This window comes from Triticum aestivum, chromosome 4D (assembly GCF_018294505.1).
Source record: "Triticum aestivum cultivar Chinese Spring chromosome 4D, IWGSC CS RefSeq v2.1, whole genome shotgun sequence".
NCBI classification, from domain to species: Eukaryota; Viridiplantae; Streptophyta; class Magnoliopsida; order Poales; family Poaceae; genus Triticum; species Triticum aestivum.
The window spans coordinates 358,182,771-358,204,978 of NC_057805.1; the positions used below are offsets into that span (position 1 = coordinate 358,182,771).

Sequence of the window (22,208 nt, forward strand, 5' to 3'; positions counted from 1 at the left end):
GATACCCTTACTATGGCTAGCCATAGTGGGACTAACTTAGGTAGTAACATAGCACATCCCAAGAAAAAATTGCTTATGTGGCATGGAGTTAATGAGGAAAGAGATGCTTGTGGTAACATAATACTATGTTACTGTAACATAACACACCCCGAGGTAAAATGAGTCTATATCTCAATTAATGAATACTTGCATGTTACCATCCATACGTTACTACCCACTATGAAGGTAGTAACATAGACTAGTAACATATGCATGTTACTAGTCCAAGTTACTCACCACTATGACCAGCCTAAGCAATGTAACCAAATGATCCTTACTCTGCCTTGTTATCTCCCCCGGAAACCCAATGCATGGAGTGCAACTACGCGTTGATCAGTCAAGAAATCAAAGTCAGCTTGCATGCGAGTTAATACGTGGCCCTACATGGTAGCTAAAACGGCATCTCTTAGTTGTTGTGATTAATTGTTGCATTTAGAGACAGAAATCAAGGCTTTGATTGGAGGAAGGACCGGTCAAGTTTCTCCTTCTCCTCCAATCTGCTTGCACCTTGGTCCCGCTGCACCTTCTAATGTTACTTATTACACCTAGAGGAGGGAGTAGTACAAGATACGGTGGCACACTGAGCCACATGACACGATTATGATTTAAATCCCAATGACTCCCACGCAAAAAAATACGGCATGCTTGTCACACGAATGCAAGAATGTATAAAAGGTCATTTTCCTCTCGTTAAACATAACGTGAGGGTGGTGTAGCTAGTTAGCCTGTTCACTCATCAAACTTGAGGTCTCGGATTCAATAACCACACTTGAGCATAATTTTGTTTTTGTTCGACTTCTTTCTTCCACCCAATGACAGGTAGGCCCCGCATGACAGAGAGAGAAAGTGATCTGGGGCGGTGCCAGGAGGATTCTTTGACTGGTTAAAATGGATGGATGCGGAGCTATACGATCTCGTAGTGACCGTATAATCACCTCATCACGTATACGCTGCAGCCTCGGCACTTGTTTTCTAGGGTTTGCACTCTTCACACTCTCTCTCCACTATATATATACATGCTGGAGCCTCAACGCTTGTAGTTGCTCTCTTCACACTCTCTCACCCTCTCCAGATCTAAAGAAGACTTCGTTGGCCTCTCTCTCTCACCCCTCACTGCTAGTCAAAGAGCCGGCAGGATCCATCCGCCGGGAAGGGAAGGAGGCTTAACGTTGTCGCCGTCGGCGAGGGAGGGAATCCAGTACCGGCGCAGTTGTTCTCTTTCACCCAGCGGCGGCGCGGGAGGGCCTCCGACCCCTTCTTCGTTGCCGCCGTACATAGTGTGGGCAAAACAGCCTCCAGTCGTCCACCGAACCACACCCCAAGAACCTTAAGGTATAATTTACTTATTCCACACACATTGCTCTAGTTGCATGTGGGATTTTTTCGCTTCTGCACTCGAATCTAGGTGTTGGATCAAACAGGAAAGTAGTGGGGAAAGTTGTATAACATGAATCTAGGACGTGGTTCAAAGAGGAATGGAATGGGAGAAACTAGTGGGGAAAGTTGTATAGCATGAATCTAGGACGTGGTTCAAAAAGGAAAGGAAGGGGGGAAAGTAGTGGGGAAAGTTGTATAGCATGAATCTAGGACGTGGTTCAAAAAGGAAAGGAAGGGGGGAAAGTACTAGTACAGACTGGCTATCCAGCACCTACGTTGGTCAAAAAGGGGAAAAAATGACAAACGCAGTATGCACATCTGTAATGAACTGATCTTTTTGTTTTGGGGGACAAGGCTGTAGACTTTGAGCAGGACTAGATTTGTTGTGCTCACATAGGGAAAGATGTCTAAAGATAAAAAAACTGGGACCAACACAAATATGCTCCTTGGTTGTTTGTTCTTTGTTGCAACAAACTGTGCATCACCCCTTCATACATCGGTAGATGCACATGGTGCTGGTGCGTCCACTGTCCCATGCAACTCTTTAGCTGTTGTTAATCTAAGGCCCTGTTTGGTTAAAAAGTCCTAAGAATTTTTTAGTCCCTAGTCCCTACCTGCTTGGTTCCCGGGACTAAACATGGACTAGAGGTTATTAAATGACATGCTAAAAGACCGTGTTACCCCTAGTAATGAACTAATAGAGATAAGGTGCGATGCGGGGCAGGGGCAACTGTTGGAAATAGTCCCAAAAAGACTCTCCCTCGGGGTCTTCTTTCTTTAGTCCCAAATTCCCACTTTTACTCCCTAAAAGTCCCTCCTGTTTGGTTTAGATGGGACTAAAAGGGACTTTTTTTAGTCCCTACACCGAAAAGTCCCTGTAAACAAGCACCCTCTAATAATGCCGCTAGAAAATTGATGCAATGCCCCAGTTAAAAGAAAATTACATGTTTAACAAATTTTATTGTTAATATAATCTCTCTGTTAATATGAATCAATGCCACCGTTTGAGAAATGCTACTGTCTTGCTTTCTTTCCCATCTAGATAAGTTAGCTGCTTCTTTTTGTTGGCTTCTGTGTCATCCACCGTTACTGACCACTAGTTGTTTCCTTTGCACCTCTGTGTAAACAGGGTTATCTACTTCACCTCGTTGCTATTGTGACCTTTTGTTGCACTGCACAAAACACTTTTGTTTTACGAGTGATTTGTGCAGTTCAACCAAAATGTCACACCGACAATGTTGCTTGATTGCTTGATCTTAGTGGAACTGCACAAGAGGAGATCTTACTTCCTATCCGTGTTGGCAAATTTGGTTCAGATCTTCTTCTTGTGAGTTGTTTGAATTCTGCATCATGAGAGGTCAGTACTAGCCTTCTTTCACATGATTGTGTAGTGTGCTTTCATATGTTGTGCTACTTGTACGGTAATGTTTCTTGATTTTAGTGAACTGCACAAATGGAGACAAGACTTCCAATCTGTATGTGCACCATAATATCCCATTGAGGTAAGATAAGGATATTTCACAACAGTTGGCCTGTATTTTGCTACTTTCATCAGAAAATTAATGTCGTTGTTTAGTGCTATACTTGTGCTCCCTAATTGACATGCCAAATCTAACACTGAAGGCGAAGCTTGTCTGTTATTGAACCAAGTGATGAAGGGGAAGAACAAACGAAAGAAAAACAAAAATCAACTCCCGGTGCTGTAATGAAGCACTGGAACTGTGATGACACAAGTAATGATATAGTTTTGCATCTTAATTTATTGCTATGGCTGGAACGAGCAATTCTTTTTCCACTGATTTGATGCCACTCTTAATGTAATATGTAATTATCTCTACTTGTGCAAATAGGGATCTTCTTTGAAGATACCATATATTTTAGTGGAACTGCACAAGAAGATGTTGGAAACATTAAACTAATCGAGGAGTATATAGTAAGCATGGCAACCACAGTAGATAACAACAGATGGTTCCGGAGAAGTGCTTGATGTGTATGCTCTACACAATAAGCCTCCTGACAAACGTTGGTACTCGCCCACGGATTTCATCCATATGATTGAGCTTTGTCATCTCTATTGGCGTTGTGCTACTATTTAGATACTGTCATGAGAAAGTGGTATTGTCCTTGAGAAGTGCTTCATCTGTGATGTTTTAAATATTTCCTTTCCTTTTTTTGAGCAAACATGGATGTTAGCATTTAGTTGCCCTCTTGTCTTTGCACAACAGGATCATCCTCCTCTGAAGAAGAATATGGAGTACATGAAGTGACTAGTTCCGATTATGCCAGGATGAAGAAGCCCTATCTATCTTCTCATCAGAAGGAGCAGTTGAAGGATGGTTACATTACTCCCCACAAGACCAAACTAACTTCAGCTCATAAGGACTGACAGATCTCCATCTTTTTTCCTGTGATGCGCAAGTACAATGTTGTTCTAGGATTCTTTCCGGCCAGTTCCATTTTTTTAAAGTGTGCTCTACATGGACCATGTAGGTGCCTATTTAAACTGTCAATTCATAGTACAGTTTGCTTTATACTAATCACTTTTTTTGTATTTGTGCAAACAGGGGTGCTCAGCTTGATTTCAATGGGAACTGCACAGAATGTTCATGAATACATCGAATCATTCATTTCCACCACAAGAAAGGAGGTGCGATATTTTCAAGGCGTTGCAACATATAAAGGCGAAATCATACAAGCTACACGCGAATTTGCTTGATTTTGGTGGAACTGCACAAAAAGAACAGCTGGTTTATTTAGCACGAGGTGCCATGTCAATGTCCTAACTGATGGCAAACCCTGACCATTCCACAATCATAGGCATTTGATATTTTGGAATGGGAAAACCTTGTCAAAGTTTTCTCATTGATGTACGCAAAACAACACACATTTGACATTTTGGAATGTGGCAACCTTGTCAAATTTTGCTCATTGATGTTAGCAAGAAGACATGCGTTTGATATTTTCGAATGGGACGCCCTTTGCTGTCAGTAGCATCGGTCGATTTTTCTTTATTCTTTAGTTGTGAAGTAAATATTGGCTCTGACATGTGAATCGCTGAGATGCATAATCATCGATTTTTTTGAAAGTTCTCTATGAATTGCCAGGCCTGTGTGTTTGATTTCAATGTACATGAACGCTAAAAAGCTGCTCAAACTCTTTGTACTCCCTCTGTTCCTTTTTACTTCGCATATTAGATTTCTTGCAAGTCAGTTGATTTTAAATTGTGAATGTTCATACCCTTTTCTATAAGATTGGTCAAAGTAGAGATACTTTGACTGCAGACAAAACTTGTATGCAAACTAAAAGGACCGGATGGAGTACATGTGAAACTGCTGCAAATGAGGTGATCACCCTGGGAATAATGCTAGTACGTACTATTTTGCATGTTCATCCAATGCCAGTGATACAAGAATTCGAACTAATCGAACTAAATTCATTCATACACGGTCGGATTTCATATAAACATGCCGGATTTCATTACATTTCATACATTCTTCAACTAAAAAGGGGTGCGCTGGAGGTATAATTAATTAACCGAAGCTACCCACCTATGTCCGGCTGAGCCGAGCAGAAGCTTCTTCTCCAGCGGACTGAGATTCAGTGACTTAACTGCAGGTGCAGTTGCGTAACTGACATGTGACCCAGATGCCCGTTGGGCCCACGTGTCAGTGACCCAACTGCACCAGCAGTTAAGTAACTGAAGCAGCGTCCTTCTCCAACATAGCTCTCCAACTCCACGTTGCTGCCAAGAAGCTAATCGGCCGTCAATGGTCAACCCGCCTAGCTTGGCTTCAACCAGAGGGTAGTAGCAGTGGCCTTACTTGGACCCGAGCGGCGGCGACCTACCGTGTTCTACTCTTCCTTGTTTTCTGTGTGGCGCGGCCTCGTTGGCAGCGGGGCGGGGCCTTGACGGAGCCGGCGATGTCCTCTGTCTCGTTGCCGGCGGGGCGGCACCTCGGCGGAGCGGGGGAAATCCTCCCCCTCGTTCCCGGCAGGGTGGGGCCTCGGCTGAGCTAGTGATGTCCTCTGCCTCGTTGTTGGTGGGGCGGGGCCTCGGCGGAGTAGGGCCTCACCGAAGCCGGCGAGGTCCTCTGCATCGGTGCCGGTGGGGCGGGGCCTCAGCGGAGCCGACGGTGTCCTCTGCCTTGTTGTTGGCGCCACAGGGCCTCGGCGGAGCAGGGCCTCGTCGACGCCAGCGGAGCAGGGGCTCTTCGGAGCCGGCATTGTCCTCTGCCTCATCCTCGGTCTCACCAAACAGCGCCTCACCCGCTTCATCGCCCTCTTTGTAGGCGGCCGCAGCCTCCGCCACCCGCATGCAGTACCGCCAGCGCTCGAGGCGGCCCTCCCGGGCGGAGCGGTACGTGATACGTCTCCAACGTATCTATAATTTTTTATTGTTCCATGCTATTATATTATCTGTTTTGGATGTTTAATGGGCTTTATTATACACTTTTATATTATTTTTGGGACTAACCTATTAACCGAAGGCCAAGTGCAAATTGTTATTTTTTTGCCTATTTCAATGTTTCACAGAAAAAGAATATCAAACGGAATGAAACCTTCGGGAGAGTTATTTTTTGGAACAAACATGATCTAGGGGACTTGGAGTGGACGTCAAGAAAGAAGCAAGGAGGCCACGAGGCAGGGAGGCGCGCCTGCCTCCCTAGGCGCGCCCCCCACCCTCGTGGGCCCCTCGCAGCTCCACCGACCTACTTCTTCCTCCTATATATATCCACATACCCCAAAAACATCCAGGAGCACCATGAAACCCTATTTCCACCGTCGCAACCTTCTGTACCCGTGAGATCCCATCTTGGGGCCTTTTCCGGCACTCCGCCGAAGGGGGAATCGATCACGGAGGGCTTCTACATGGACACCATAGCCTCTCCGATTATGTGTGAGTAGTTTACCACAGACCTTCAGGTCCATAGTTATTAGCTAGATGGCTTCTTCACTCTCTTTGGATCTCAATACAAAGTTCTGCTCGATCTTCTTGGAGATCTATTTGATGTAATTCTGTTTGCGGTGTGTTTGTCGAGATCCGATGAATTGTGGGTTTATGATCAAGATTATCTATGAACAATCTTTGAATCTCCTCTGAATTCTTTTATGTATGATTTGTTATCTTTGCAAGTCTCTTCGAATTATCAGTTTGGTTTGGCCTCCTAGATTGATCTTTCTTGCAATGGGAGAAGTGCTTAGCTTTGGGTTCAATCTTGCGTTGTTCGATCCCAGTGACAGAAAGGGAAATGACACATATTGTATTGTTGCCATCAAGGATAAAAAGATGGGGTTTATATCATATTGCTTGAGTTTATCCCTCTACATCATGTCATCTTGCCTAATGCGTTACTCTGTTCTTATGAACTTAATACTCTAGATGCATGTTGGATAGCGGTCGATGTGTGGAGTAATAGTAGTAGATGCAGAATCGTTTCAGTCTACTTGTCGCGGACGTGATGCCTATATACATGATCATGCCTAGATATTCTCATAACTATCCAGTTTTCTATCAGTTGCTCGACAGTAATTTGTTCACCCACCGTAATACTTATGCTATCTTGAGAGAAGCCACTAGTGAAACCTATGGCCCCCGGGTCTATTCTCCATCATATAAGTTTCCAATCTATTTTACTTTGCAATTTTTACTTTCAATCTTTATCATAAAAAAACCAAAAATATTTATATTATTATCTCTATCAGATCTCACTTTTGCAAGTGGCCGTGAAGGGATTGACAACCCCTTTACCGCGTTGGTTGCAAGGTTCTTATCTGTTTGTGTAGATACGAGGCGACTTATGTGTAGTCTCCTACTGGATTGATACCTTGGTTCTCAAAAACAAAGGGAAATACTTACGCTACTTTGCTGCATCACCCTTTCCTCTTCAAGGGAAAAACCAACGCAGTGCTCAAGAGGTAGCAGTACGAGTCGAGCAGCGCTTCCTGCTCCGCCCGCTCCACGGTGATCTGCTGATCCGCCTGCAGGTGCTCCTGGAGGAGATGGTGGTTGTAGGCAGCGTCGGCCTGCGCCTCCCGGAACTGCTCCTCACGCTTCTGCCTCACCGTGTCCATGTATTGGGCATGGTCCTCGCTGATGGTCATGGTGCAATGCACCGGCAAGGATGGCGCGGGGGAGGGGGTTGGCGCCGGATCGTCGACTACCATGTTCTCCATTGGGACGTCGTCGTCCTCCGGCTAGCGGCCAGCCAGCCAGTCGGCAGCAATGGGTGCCATCACCTTGTGGTCCATCGTCCGCCCATCCCGAAGAGCGCAGGAGCGCAGGAAGCCATGGTGGGCAGTAGTGGTGTGGACAGGAGAAAGGGAACGGAGGCGGATGACTGTGGCTATGGCCGGCGCAACAGTTTATATAGCAATGGTGGGCGGCGGAGGGACAACCGTGTTGCACTGAAGTAGCTACCTCGGCAACCGTGTATCATTAATGTGGGCGGCAAACGGACGGACGGATGACACTTGTGTCGTATGAAGGCGGAGCAATCGCCTGCACCGGGAAGCGGGGCAGGCGGCGCTGACCGTTTCGGGCGGAAAGTGCACACGGGCGAGGGAGGCAGTCTGGGTGGGCCAGGGCAGTCAGACTCGTGCTTGGCAGCAGGTCGGTCCAGCAGCTGGACATGCTGGCTCGCCAGCGAGCTCGCCGAGCTGAGCGACGACAATCAGACGATGGACGTAGCTTCCGACCAGGAGCCGGCGCCACTGTCCAAACCGGTTCATGCCGTGTTCACCATAGAACAGGTGCGGCCGCATATAGACGCCCTAATGGCGGAAGAGCTACCAGCGTAGGAGGACCTGTGCTGCAACCTCCGTCTCCTCAACGAGCACCGGTGAACAAGCGAACGACAATGCCATCGCGGACATGTGGCCTTATGATCCCGGCTTCCCAAATGAGCAGCGGGCGCTGTATCAGACCATCCGTAAGGCCCGTGAGGCCCTCTCCGTCGTCCTTCGAGTTGTTGTGGTCGCTGTGGCGCCGCCGTCTCGCGTTGTCAACATGGTCAACGGACATGAGGAATGAGGAGATTACTTTACTTGGAGAGGATGATAGTGGGGACCCACCAGGGCCATAGCCGCACGTACGCAAGTGCCTCCTTATTATATACAACTATAATTTTTTTTGCTTCCTCCTGGTTTCGTGACATCACCGTCCCACACCATTTTCAACCTATGTAGTCAATAAACGAGAGAATTGCACAAGGAGCGGCCGACAGCTGGGACCAAGCAGCTCGAGCAGTATTTGTGTTTTTGAGGTGTGAGCACTGCAGAGTTTTTCTTGAGCGAGGTTTTTGTTGTTGTTCAGAGGAGAGCAGGGTATTAACTGGGCGGGTTGTGGCCCATCTAGCCCAGGCCAGATATCCAGCCCAGATATTAATTTTTTTCAAGCTGAAAATGGCTAGCCCAGCTATACTTTTTTTTGAGGAATACCCAGGCAAGGTGAATTTGTTATTCTCCGCCCCGCTGGGCTGCAAATCTTTCCTAGGAGGGATGCATTAGGCTTAACAAGAAAATGTGCTTTAAGAAATAATAAATGGGATGTAATTATAAAAACGGGGTAGTAACTATAAAAAAATGCACCAAACACGTAATTAGTTTATAAAATATTGTTTTTGGATTTTGAAAATTTTAATTTCATTAATTGTTGAGCGCGCAATGTATCATTGGATTTTTACGTAATACAAATTTATATTGAAATAGTATTTAATCTGACTTGAAATTTCGGGATAGAAATATTTCGGATCCCATCAAAATGTGGGAAATTTTATTGAATTCTGTTTTGAACGGTTGGTTCAAATTATTAATCGTTGTCCTAGATAGAAAATGGGTTGTACTTTTAACAAACTGTAAATGGGATGTAGTAAATTCCATTAGAATTCAAAAATGGGTTGTAAATTCTTAGAAATCGCAAATGGGCTATAAGTTCTCTGCCACACACTTGTGGGCCTACTAAGTTGACGCATTTCCTAAAAAAAGTAAGTTGACGCGTATGCAAGGTTTTGTCAACTTATAGTCAACACACGGTTCTAGCAGGAGTGGCCGTTGGATGTCCATCCAACGGATGTCGTGCTTCTTCTTCAATCTCTGATATTCTAGCTTCAGCCACCCATAAAATGATTCCTCTCCCCCTAACATCTGGGGCGCACCGTTTCGGAGGCTGACCTATGGGCCTACTAAGTTGACGCGTACCAAGGGCTTTGTCAATAAACGACATCCATCGGAAGTGGACTGTACGTGGAGAGGCTGACAGCTGGGTCCACGGCCGCATGCAAGGAAATGCCTCCTTATTACGCGCAAAATAATGATTCCTCCACCTGATAGCTGGGACCCACCGGAAGGGCCTCTGTATTTCGCGAAAAAAACTTTTCCCCCGTTGACAGGTCGGACCCACCAGCTATATCTTCGCACCCAAGGAAGTGCCTCCTTATTACGCACAAAAAAATGAATACTCCCCTGCTAGGTGGGACCCACCATAGTGGGAGGCTGACTTGTGGGTCTACTAAGATGACGGGGACGGAGGGCTTTGTCAACTTAGTCAATATGAACAATTCTAGCTCTAGTGACCATACGATGTCCATCCAACGGCCGTAGTGCTTCTTCAACCTCTGGTCCTCTTGCTCCAGCCGCCCAAAGCAGCGCCGGTCGTGCCACCTGCTCCTACCTCCCGTGGCCGGCTGTGCTGCCGCGGAGGCCTCATCGCCCCTACTACTCCCACCGCTGGCCAGGCCATCCCTCTACTCACCCACACCCCCTGTTATTCTACGGCGACGACAACCTCACACCGCAACCGAACCAGTGAACCCTCGTACTCCTCTCCGCGTGGGCATCCACTGCCGCGTCTTCCCCGGCTCCATGTCGTCCCCTTCCTAGGCCTCGCTGTCATCCATCGCCTTGGTGCTCTCGACGCGGCGTGGTCAATGTGGTCAACGAATGACTTCCATCAGAAGAGTACTGTACGTGGAGAGGCTGACAGCTGGGTCCACAGCCGCAGCAAGGAAGTGCCTCCTTATTACGCGGAAAATAATGATTCCTCCACTTGACTGCAGGGACCCACCGGGCGGGCCACCGTATTTCGCGAAAAAAATGTTTCCGACTGACTGCTGGGACCCACCAGCTACATCTTCGCATGCTATCCCTCAAAAGAAAACATCTTCACATGCAAGGAAGTTTCTCCATATTAAGGGCAAAAAAAATTCCCCCCTGACTACTGGGACCCACCAGCTACATCTTCGCACACAAGGAAGTGCCTGACAGTCGGGACCCACCTGGTCGAAGTGTATGTAGCGTTGTCATTCTGGTCGCGAACGTGTACGTACATACTGGTCGATCGGTCTGTCTACAGGCTGCAGCGATGAACCGGGGCCGTGTAAGGAAGGGCACGTGTCGTAGTAGAGGCGCGCACGTGTCGTAGTAGAGGTGCGCACGTAGCATGTCACGCAGTCCCGTTAATATCATGTACACGTACGTACAGCAGCCAGGGTGCAAGAAAGTAAATACGGCCACATACATACATACGGGCGGGGTCTCGAACCCCTACTCGCGCATACGTACGGCCAGGGCTTGTGTACATGGCTGGGTCAGAACGGAGAAACTGCGTCATCGTCGTGTTCATCGGGAGCCAACCGACTTGGATAGAACAGCCGATCGAAACAAGGCCTAGCGTACCGCAGAACGGAGGAAACGACCTTATGTTCGACCAGCCACGATCGAAACGGGATCCTGTTCATCTGGAGGGGTCTGGCGTACCGCAAAACGGAGGAAACGGACTTCTCTTGGACCTCCTACGGTCGAAACGGGGTCCTGTTAATTGGGAGGGGTGTGGCGTATCGCAAAACGGAGGAAACGGACTTGTGTTGGAGCGCTACGGTCGAAACGGGGGTCCTGTTCATCGGGAGGGGTGTGGCGTACCGCAAAACGGGACTCCACGGGATACTGTTCATCTCCACCGTCGACTGACTCCACGGGCTACTGTTTATCCATCGTCGACCTCCTCCAGCCTCCACCTACGACTGTTCATCCACGGGCTCCTGTTCATCCAGCCTCCACCTCTCCTCCATTGGCTACTTTTCAACCAGCCCTCTCGACGGGGTCCTGTTCAACCACCCCTCCACGAGCTACTGTTCATCCAGCCCTCCACCGGCTACTGTTCAACCAGCCCTCCACGGGGTTCTATTCATCTAGCCCTCCACGGGGTCATGTTCATCCACCCCCAACCGGCTCGATCGGGGTCCTGTTCATCCAGCGGCAACAACCTCTACTACCACGGGGTCCTGTTTATCGAACCCCCCACCGGGAACTGTTCATCCAAACCCCCCCAACAACGCTCACTGTTCATCCATAGGCAGCATCGATCGGCTTCAGTTAGCAGCAGTAGCGAAGGAATCGCTGGAATGGGTTCAGTTAACAGCCATCGATTGATTGCCCGGGTTCAGTAACGCGTAGCTTGCAGTGCACTCGCTCGGGTTCAGTATGCGAACGCCTTGCTCGGGTTCAGTTAGAGCCCAACGCCTCGCACCCACGCGCGTACGTGTACGAGAGAAATGCGCAAACCTCCATGCATCGCTCGGCCCCGACCACCCACCGTAACCGGGAACTCCCTGATATTTTCCTCACCCTCGCTTCTACCACGGTTTTTTCCGTCATGGACGGCCCAAAGAATGTCATGTAGCTGAGTCTCCGGCCCGCCCAGGACAAAAAGCCCATTTTCTGTCATGATTTTTTGTCATAGAAGTAGGATCCCGCCACATCTATGATGATACCGGGTTTTGTCACAATTATTGTCATAGAAGTGTCATAAGCATGACATAATTTTTTTTCGTTCGGCCCAAAATGTCACGGATGTGTCTTTTTTTTGTAGTGGTATAAGCTTCTCACAAATCAGAGCTTCTCACAACAAGCCTCATGGTGATGGTAGAGAACGTTTCACCTTTCTGGACGAAATGATATCCGTTGCCTATTCTTGATTTCAATTTTTTTCTAGTGTCAACATAGAACAGCAGGAGTGTTGTGTTAAATTTAGGAATTTTTCGGGGTTCATTTGGACATTTTTATACATTAACTGAGTTTTCTATGCATTTATGTGCATAATTCAAATTTGAACTACATGCACATGCTCCAGTGCATGTAAATTGGTTGAAAAATAAAATATGTGTCCTTGGTTGCATGCTTAGGTCCCATGCAAGAAATGGGAGTGAACGTTAAACACCTTGCCACCGTCGCTCGGCCGCAAACATTGAGATACATGGTTTTTAAATTCTAGTAAATCCAAAACTCGTCTGTAGTTCATGAAACTTGACATGCTATCATGGAGCGACATCAACATGTTGTCATAAATTTTTTGTCCCATTTGAGGCAGGTTGGGGTATAAGCTTCTCACAACAAGCCTGATGATTTCGGTAGGGAACGTGCCACCTTTGGGGACGAAACGATATTCGTTGCCTCTTCTTGCTTTCAAATTTTTTCTAGTGTCAACATAGAACAGCAGGAGTGTTGTGTCAATTTTTGGGATTTTTCGGGGTTCGCTTGGAAATTTTTATACATTAACTAGGTTTTGTAGGCATTTTATGTGCATAATTCAAATTTGAACTACATGCACAAGCTCCAATGAAGAAAAATGGGTTGACATATCAAATGTGTGTCGTTGGGTGCATGCCTAGGTCCCAAGAAGAAATGGGAATGAATTTCCAACACCGGGGCGCTGTTGATTGCTGGCAAAATGTTGATATACTTGTTTTAAATTCTAGTAAATCCAAAACTTGTCTGAAATTCATGAAACTTGGCATGCTATCATGGAATGGCACACGACATGCAGTGGTATTTTTTGTGTCCATTTTGAGAGAAGGTGCACTCGATAACAGCCAACAAAGGCATTTTGAAACAAATAGCCGCCACTTTAACATCTCAAACGTTTGTATAATTTAAATCGTGTGTGTTCTGTTAACCATTCACGTGATGCCACGTGCCTCTCTTTTAATGGCTATAGGAGGTGCCATGCGGACAGCTGCTTGACTAAACGGGAGGCATGCGAGCGCAGTCCGGTGCGCAGGCTTATCGAGAGGCGTGCAAGCTGTCCTCCAATGCGCAGGCTCATAGGGAAGTGTGCGAGCTGTACGCTGCGCAGGCTCACACTACTAGGAAAACGGTTTTTAACGATGGTATATGTGGTCGTTAAAGGTCGGATCGTGGTCGTTAAAGGTCATTAACAACCACAATCTGCTGGTCGTAGTAGGCTCCGTCGTTAAAAGTATAACGACCACATACCTTTTGTGGTCGTTATTCTTGTAACGACGAGATGGTGTGCGGTCGTCAATCCCATGGAAATAACGACCACAATTGTCGTCGCTAATAATGTTATCATGCTGACCAAAGTATCATTAGCGACCACTCTCTTCACACATTGATATCCTTCAAAACCACTTATATTTAGTATAATTTTGCGTTGAACGATCACTTTATGCAGCATCCAACATTTCAATATTAACATCCATATTAATATAAAAACAAGAGAATATGGTTTGAAAGGATCATAGCCTCTTTTATTAATAAAAATACCAATATTCTGACATACATAAATATCCTTTAAGAAAATTCAAGTTGGCTTCCATGAGAACTATCACTTACTAATATACCAGATAAAATACACTTAATCTCTAACACCTCTTGCACCATGCCATTGAACGTTCCTTCGAGCACTTGCCTCGCTTGCTCACAAGCTTGTAGTTTCGAAACCAATTCCGCCTTACTTAATGCTGGTCCTCGCAATGTCTCTAATTCCCCACATACATATCTGGAGATAAAAAACCATTGCGAAATTACTAACCAAAAACACTATCCAGAACAATCAATATAGATGTTCATTTGTACCAAAAAAATCAAGTAACAACCAGTAAATATTTTCTCTTCACTCATGAGACACCATCACAAGTCCTTATCATTCTTCACCAATGACTACAATGCCTCGTGATGTTACTTTTAAGGTGGACCATCCGTTCTACAAAAAACATTAATGGTTTATATGTCAGTACATATAAAAGAACTAGCAAAGAGGATAATATCATAAAGGAACAAGTTTCCACTTGAATTCTTCAATAGTCCTTATCCTTGTGCGACAAAGGCAAACTATTTTAAGCAAATATTAATTGGAATGTTTCTTTTCTAATTCAAGCAAAACTAGAGTTATTCTATTTCTCAGGAAAAAATGAACTTTTTTTGGTTGTAGTTATATACCCAACTAATTTTTTAACACATATACCCAACAAATTAAAACCAGATAATATTCTCATCTACTTAAAAAAAACTACCATTCTTCTCAAGAGTGAGTGATATACATACCTCAAAACGGCCTCCTGGCTTTTCTTTGTCACCCTGGAGGAGAAGAGGAGCTTCAAAGTGGTGAGCATATGAAAAACAGAGCACGCAAGGAGACATCAATTTTGGAGAAGTTTAAGATTACAAGAAAAAGTTACAATTACCTTGCCCTGGAGCATGGGAACTGCACAATGGACCATGTACTGAGCGTCTACAATGGCAATCTGCTCTTTGGGATTCTAACAAATTAAATCAAAAGTGAAAAAAAGTATACATTAGGTATACATGACTATGTATTGCACATGATATCTTTTTACACATTGTTGCTCAATAATTAGGATATGCTTACATTGACACATCTCCAGATGTAGGAGTCAATAGGCCATCGATTGATGAGGTCATTCTGAAAATCAAACTCGTTAACTCTTCTTTTCAGTTCACACAAGCCAAAATTATCAATCATGTACATACAAGTTAAAAATAATCAGCAGCCAAACACATTGTCCTCACTTTCAGATCAGGCAAGTAAAAAAACGTCTTTGTTCTGAGAAGTGTATGCACGTACCTATATCAGTGCCACACGCATCTCCAAGCATCCCTTCACAAGACTGGCACCATCACCTCCACAAACCTGCATCCAGGTTTACATCTTCACTTTCAAATTGAAAAATCTCAAACAAAAATGGTCAGAGTGAAGAATTTAGCTAGTTAATTACCTGCTACACGGCAGCCTTTGCACGTCCCGACAAAGCTCGTCCCCAATATCTGTCCTGTTCATGCCATGCGAGAGACGACAACCCGAATTCGACCTCTATTTTCGCATTGAGCAGCAGCTGCACCCTTTCTCCATCCTAATGAGTCCTGCATCGTATCCGCCTCTGCCTTCCCCTCCCATCTAAAGACCTGAATAAGAACTGCTGGGAAACCATTAGCGATCCACTCCAAATATCCCGAGCCCGCTACGAGATACGGCCGATGCGGTAGCAACACTGACCTCATCACCGAGCTAGATCCGACCAACACGTAGGGGTATTGACCTCATCACTGAACTACTAGATCCGATGGATGCGGAACTGACCTCGGCGTTGATCCTCTGGACCCCGTTGCGCTGCTCGTCGAGCACCCGACAAGGGATCCGGTCCACTCGGACGACCTCGGCAGCGAGCGTTGGTCCTCTGCTCCACTCGGACGACCTCGGCAGCGAGCGCATCTTGGTCGGCGTCCTGCAACGAGGAGGCGAGGGGACGATGTGGGCATGCGGCGTTCATGGCGGTGGCGGCTGCGGGGGCGAGCGGCTCAATCTGAGAGGGGATGCGCCACCGTGGTTTACCTGGACGTGAGACTGTAGGGATAGTTAGAAGTGACTTTTATTTATCTTCCTTTTATCTCCCTCATTTCACCCGATAAGGATGCTAATTACTCTAAAAAATAAAAGTATCAAATATATGGAGCATTAATCAACTACGGCCACCAAACTAACGACCGGCATATCCATCGCAGTTCGGGAGGTTTCATGGGGTTAGTTTAAACGTGGGACTAGCTCATCGGAAGAATAACAACCAAGTCTTTTAGATGTTGGTCGTTATTGGCTTAATTTCTAGTAGTGTCACTAGGAAGCGAGCCCTTTGACTTCCATGGCCGCCCGCCTTGCTCGCATCCTCTCCATTAATGGCGCCCGAGCTGCTGTTTAATACGGGCAGCCTTACTATTCACCTCCCATTCCCCTCCCTCCCGCAGACCTCTCACTACTAGGAAAACGATTTTTAACGATGGTATATGTGGTCGTTAAAGGTCGGATCATGGTCGTTAAAGGTCATTAACGACCACAATCTGCTGGTCGTAGTAGGCTCCGTCGTTAAAAGTATAACGACCACATACCTTTTGTGGTCGTTATTCTTGTAACGACGAGATGGTGTGCGGTCGTCAATCCCATGGAAATAACGACCACAATTGTCGTCGCTAATAATGTTATCATGCTGACCAAAGTATCATTAGCGACCACTCTCTTCACACATTGATATCCTTCAAAACCACTTATATTTAGTATAATTTTGCGGTGAACGATCACTTTATGCAGCATCCAACATTTCAATATTAACATCCATATTAATATAAAAACAAGAGAATATGGTTTGAAAGGATCATAGCCTCTTTTATTAATAAAAATACCAATATTCTGACATACATAAATATCCTTTAAGAAACTTCAAGTTGGCTTCCATGAGAACTATCACTTACTAATATACCAGATAAAATACACTTAATCTCTAACACCTCTTGCACCATGCCATTGAACGTTCCTTCGAGCACTTGCCTCGCTTGCTCACAAGCTTGTAGTTTCGAAACCAATTCCGCCTTACTTAATGCTGGTCCTTGCAATGTCTCTAATTCCCCACATACATATCTGGAGATAAAAAACCGTTGCGAAATTACTAACCAAAAACACTATCCAGAACAATCAATATAGATGTTCATTTGTACCAAAAAAATCAAGTAACAACCAGTAAATATTTTCTCTTCACTCATGAGACACCATCACAAGTCCTTATCATTCTTCACCAATGACTACAATGCCTCGTGATGTTACTTTTAAGGTGGACCATCCGTTCTACAAAAAACATTAATGGTTTATATGTCAGTACATATAAAAGAACTAGCAAAGAGGATAATATCATAAAGGAACAAGTTTCCACTTGAATTCTTCAATAGTCCTTATCCTTGTGCGACAAAGGCAAACTATTTTAAGCAAATATTAATTGGAATGTTTCTTTTCTAATTCAAGCAAAACTAGAGTTATTCTATTTCTCAGGAAAAAATGAACTTTTTTGGTTGTTGTTATATACCCAACTAATTTTTTAACACATATACCCAACAAATTAAAACCAAATATTATTCTCATCTGCTTAAAAAAACTACCATTCTTCTCAAGAGTGAGTGATATACATACCTCAAAACGGCCTCCTGGCTTTTCTTTGTCACCCTGGAGGAGAAGAGGAGCTTCAAAGTGGTGAGCATATGAAAAACAGAGCACGCAAGGAGACATCAATTTTGGAGAAGTTTAAGCTTACAAGAAAAACTGACAATTACCTTGCCCTGGAGCATGGGAACTGCACAATGGACCATGTACTGAGCGTCTACAATGGCAATCTACTCTTTGGGATTCTAACAAATTAGATCAAAAGTGAAAAAAAGTATACATTAGGTATACACGACTATATATTGCACATGATATCTTTTTACACATTGTTGCTCAATAATTAGGCTATGCTTACATTGACACATCTCCAAATGTAGGAGTCAATAGGCCATCGATTGATGAGGTCATTCTGAAAATCAAACTCGTTAACTCTTCTTTTCAGTTCACACAAGCCAAAATTATCAATCATGTACATACAAGTTAAAAATAATCAGCAGCCAAACACATTGTCCTCACTTTCAGATCAGGCAAGTAAAAAAACGTCTTTGTTCTGAGAAGTGTATGCACGTACCTATATCAGTGCCACACGCATCTCCAAGCATCCCTTCACAAGACTGGCACCATCACCTCCACAAACCTGCATCCAGGTTTACATCTTCACTTTCAAATTGAAAAATCTCAAACAAAAATGGTCAGAGTGAAGAATTTAGCTAGTTAATTACCTGCTACACTGCAGCCTTTGCACGTCCCGACAAAGCTCGTTCCCAATATCTGTCCTCTTCATGCCATGCGAGAGACTACAACCCGAATTCAACCTCTGTTTTCGCAATGAGCAGCAGCTGCACCCTTTCTCCGTCCTAACGAGTCCTGCATCGTATCCGCCTCTGCCTTCCCCTCCCATCTAAAGACCTGAATAAGAACTGCTGGGAAACCATTAGCGATCCACTCCAAATATCCCGAGCCCGCTACGAGATACGGCCGATGCGGTAGCAACACTGACCTCATCACCGAGCTAGATCCGACCAACACGTAGGAGTATTGACCTCATCACTGAACTACTAGATCCGATGGATGCGGAACTGACCTCGGCGTTGATCCTCTGGACCCCGTTGCGCTGCTCGTCGAGCACCTGACAAGGGATCCGGTCCACTCGGACGACCTCGGCAGCGAGCGTTGGTCCTCTGCTCCACTCGGACGACCTCGGCAGCGAGCGCATCTTGGTCGGCGTCCTGCGATGAGGAGGCGAGGGGACGACATGGGCATGCGGCGTTCGTGGCGGTGGCGGCTGCGGGGGCGAGCGGCTCAATCTGAGAGGGGATGCGCCACCGTGGTTTACCTAGACGCGAGACTGTAGGGATAGTTAGAAGTGACTTTTATTTATCTTCCTTTTATCTCCCTCGTTTCACCAGATAAGGATGGTAATTACTCTAAAAAATAAAAGTATCAAATATATGGAGTATTAATCAACTACAGCCACCAAACTAACGACCGGCATATCCATCGCTGTTCGGGAGGTTTCGTGGGGTTAGTTTAAATGTGGGACTAGCTCATCGGAAGAATAACAACCAAGACTTTTAGATGTTGGTCGTTATTGGCTTAATTTCTAGTAGTGTCACTAGGAAGCGAGCCCTTTGACTTCCATGGCCGCCCGCCTTGCTCGCATCCTCTCCATTAATGGCGCCCGAGCTGCTGTTTAATACGGGCAGCCTTACTATTCACCTCCCATTCCCCTCCCTCCCGCAGACCTCTCACTACTAGGAAAACGATTTTTAACGATGGTATATGTGGTCGTTAAAGGTCGGATCGTGGTCATTAAAGGTCATTAACGACCACAATCTGCTGGTCGTAGTAGGCTCCGTCGTTAAAAGTATAACGACCACATACCTTTTGTGGTCGTTATTCTTGTAACGACGAGATGGTGTGCGGTCGTCAATCCCATGGAAATAACGACCACAATTGTCGTCGCTAATAATGTTATCATGTTGACCAAAGTATCATTAGCGACCACTCTCTTCACACATTGATATCCTTCAGAACCACTTATATTTAGTATAATTTTGCGTTGAACGATCACTTTATGCAGCATCCAACATTTCAATATTAACATCCATATTAATATAAAAACAAGAGAATATGGTTTGAAAGGATCATAGCCTCTTTTATTAATAAAAATACCAATATTCTGACATACATTAAAATATCCTTTAAGAACCTTCAAGTTGGCTTCCATGAGAACTATCACTTACTAATATACCAGATACAATACACTTAATTTCTAACACCTCTTGCACCATGCCATTGAACGTTCCTTCGAGCACTTGCCTCGCTTGCTCACAAGCTTGTAGTTTCGAAACCAATTCCGCCTTACTTAATGCTGGTCCTCGCAATGTCTCTAATTCCCCACATACATATCTGGAGATAAAAAACCATTGAGATATTACTAACCAAAAACACTATCCAGAACAATCAATATATATGTTCATTTGTACCAAAAAAATCAAGTAACAACCAGTAAATATTTTCTCTTCACTCATGAGACACCATCACAAGTCCTTATCATTCTTCACCAATGACTACAATGCCTCGTGATGTTACTTTTAAGGTGGACCATCCGTTCTACAAACAACATTAATGGTTTATATGTCAGTACATATAAAAGAACTAGCAAAGAGGATAATATCATAAAGGAACAAGTTTCCACTTGAATTCTTCAATAGTCCTTATCCTTGTGCGACAAAGGCAAACTATTTTAAGCAAATATTAATTGGAATGTTTCTTTTCTAATTCAAGCAAAACTAGAGTTATTCTATTTCTCAGGAAAAAATGAACTTTTTGGTTGTTGTTATATACCCAACTAATTTTTTAACACATATACCCAACAAATTAAAACCAAATATTATTCTCATCTGCTTAAAAAACTACCATTCTTCTCAAGAGTGAGTGATATACATACCTCAAAACGGCCTCCTGGCTTTTCTTTGTCACCCTGGAGGAGAAGAGGAGCTTCAAAGTGGTGAGCATATGAAAAACAGAGCACACAAGGAGACATCAATTTTGGAGAAGTTTAAGCTTACAAGAAAAAGTTACAATTACCTTGCCCTGGAGCATGGGAACTGCACAATGGACCATGTATTGAGCGTCTACAATGGCAATCTGCTCTTTGGGATTCTAACAAATGAAATCAAAAGTGAAAAAAAGTATACATCAGGTATACACGACTATATATTGCACATGATATCTTTTTAGACATCGTTGTTCAATAATTAGGCTATGCTTACATTGACACATCTCCAGATGTAGGAGTCAATAGGCCATCGATTGACGAGGTCATTCTGAAAATCAAACTCGTTAACTCTTCTTTTCAGTTCACACAAGCCAAAATTATCAATCATGTACGTACAAGTTAAAAAATAATCAGCAGCCAAACACATTGTCCTCACTTTCAGATCAGGCAAGTAAAAAAACGTCTTTGTTCTGAGAAGTGTATGCACGTACCTATATCAGTGCCACACGCATCTCCAAGCATCCCTTCACAAGACTGGCACCATCACCTCCACAAACCTGCATCCAGGTTTACATCTTCACTTTCAAATTGAAAAATCTCAAACAAAAATGGTCAGAGTGAAGAATTTAGCTAGTTAATTACCTGCTACACGGCAGCCTTTGCACGTCCCGACAAAGCTCGTCCCCAATATCTGTCCTGTTCATGCCATGCGAGAGACTACAACCCGAATTCGACCTCTATTTTCGCATTGAGCAGCAGCTGCACCCTTTCTCCATCCTAATGAGTCCTGCATCGTATCCGCCTCTGCCTTCCCCTCCCATCTAAAGACCTGAATAAGAACTGCTGGGAAACCATTAGCGATCCACTCCAAATATCCCGAGCCCGCTACGAGATACGGCCGATGCGGTAGCAACACTGACCTCATCACCGAGCTAGATCCGACCAACACGTAGGGGTATTGACCTCATCACTGAACTACTAGATCCGATGGATGCGGAACTGACCTCGGCGTTGATCCTCTGGACCCCGTTGCGCTGCTCGTCGAGCACCCGACAAGGGATCCGGTCCACTCGGACGACCTCGGCAGCGAGCGTTGGTCCTCTGCTCCACTCGGACGACCTCGGCAGCGAGCGCATCTTGGTCGGCGTCCTGCGACGAGGAGGCGAGGGGACGACGTGGGCATGCGGCGTTCGTGGCGGTGGCGGCTGCGGGGGCGAGCGGCTCAATCTGAGAGGGGATGCGCCACCGTGGTTTACCTGGACGCGAGACTGTAGGGATAGATAGATGTGACTTTTATTTATCTTCCTTTTATCTCCCTCGTTTCACCAGATAAGGATGCTAATTACTCTAAAAAATAAAAGTATCAAATATATGAAGTATTAATCAACTACGGCCACCAAACTAACGACCGGCATATCCATCGCTGTTCGGGAGGTTTCGTGGGGTTAGTTTAAACATGGGACTAGCTCATCGGAAGAATAACAACCAAGACTTTTAGATGTTGGTCGTTATTGGCTTAATTTCTAGTAGTGTCTACCAAAGCCATGGCGCAGAAGG

The 22,208-nt window shown here is 45.1% G+C and overlaps 1 long non-coding RNA gene across 2 annotated transcripts; it reads right to left on the minus strand.

Moving 5' to 3' along the window:
- Positions 1 to 19,781: 19,781 nt before the first annotated feature.
- Positions 19,782 to 21,942, minus strand: LOC123100033 (uncharacterized). Of its 2 annotated transcripts, none has more exons than XR_006448336.1 (8): positions 21,656 to 21,942; positions 21,294 to 21,491; positions 21,143 to 21,208; positions 20,926 to 20,979; positions 20,741 to 20,815; positions 20,601 to 20,633; positions 20,157 to 20,263; positions 19,782 to 20,059 (listed from the first exon to the last, which is right to left on the minus strand). It is a non-coding gene; the product is annotated as an uncharacterized lncRNA (long non-coding RNA). The 2 variants fall into 2 exon arrangements; XR_006448335.1 differs by having other exon boundaries at positions 21,572 to 21,912.
- Positions 21,943 to 22,208: the final 266 nt, after the last annotated feature.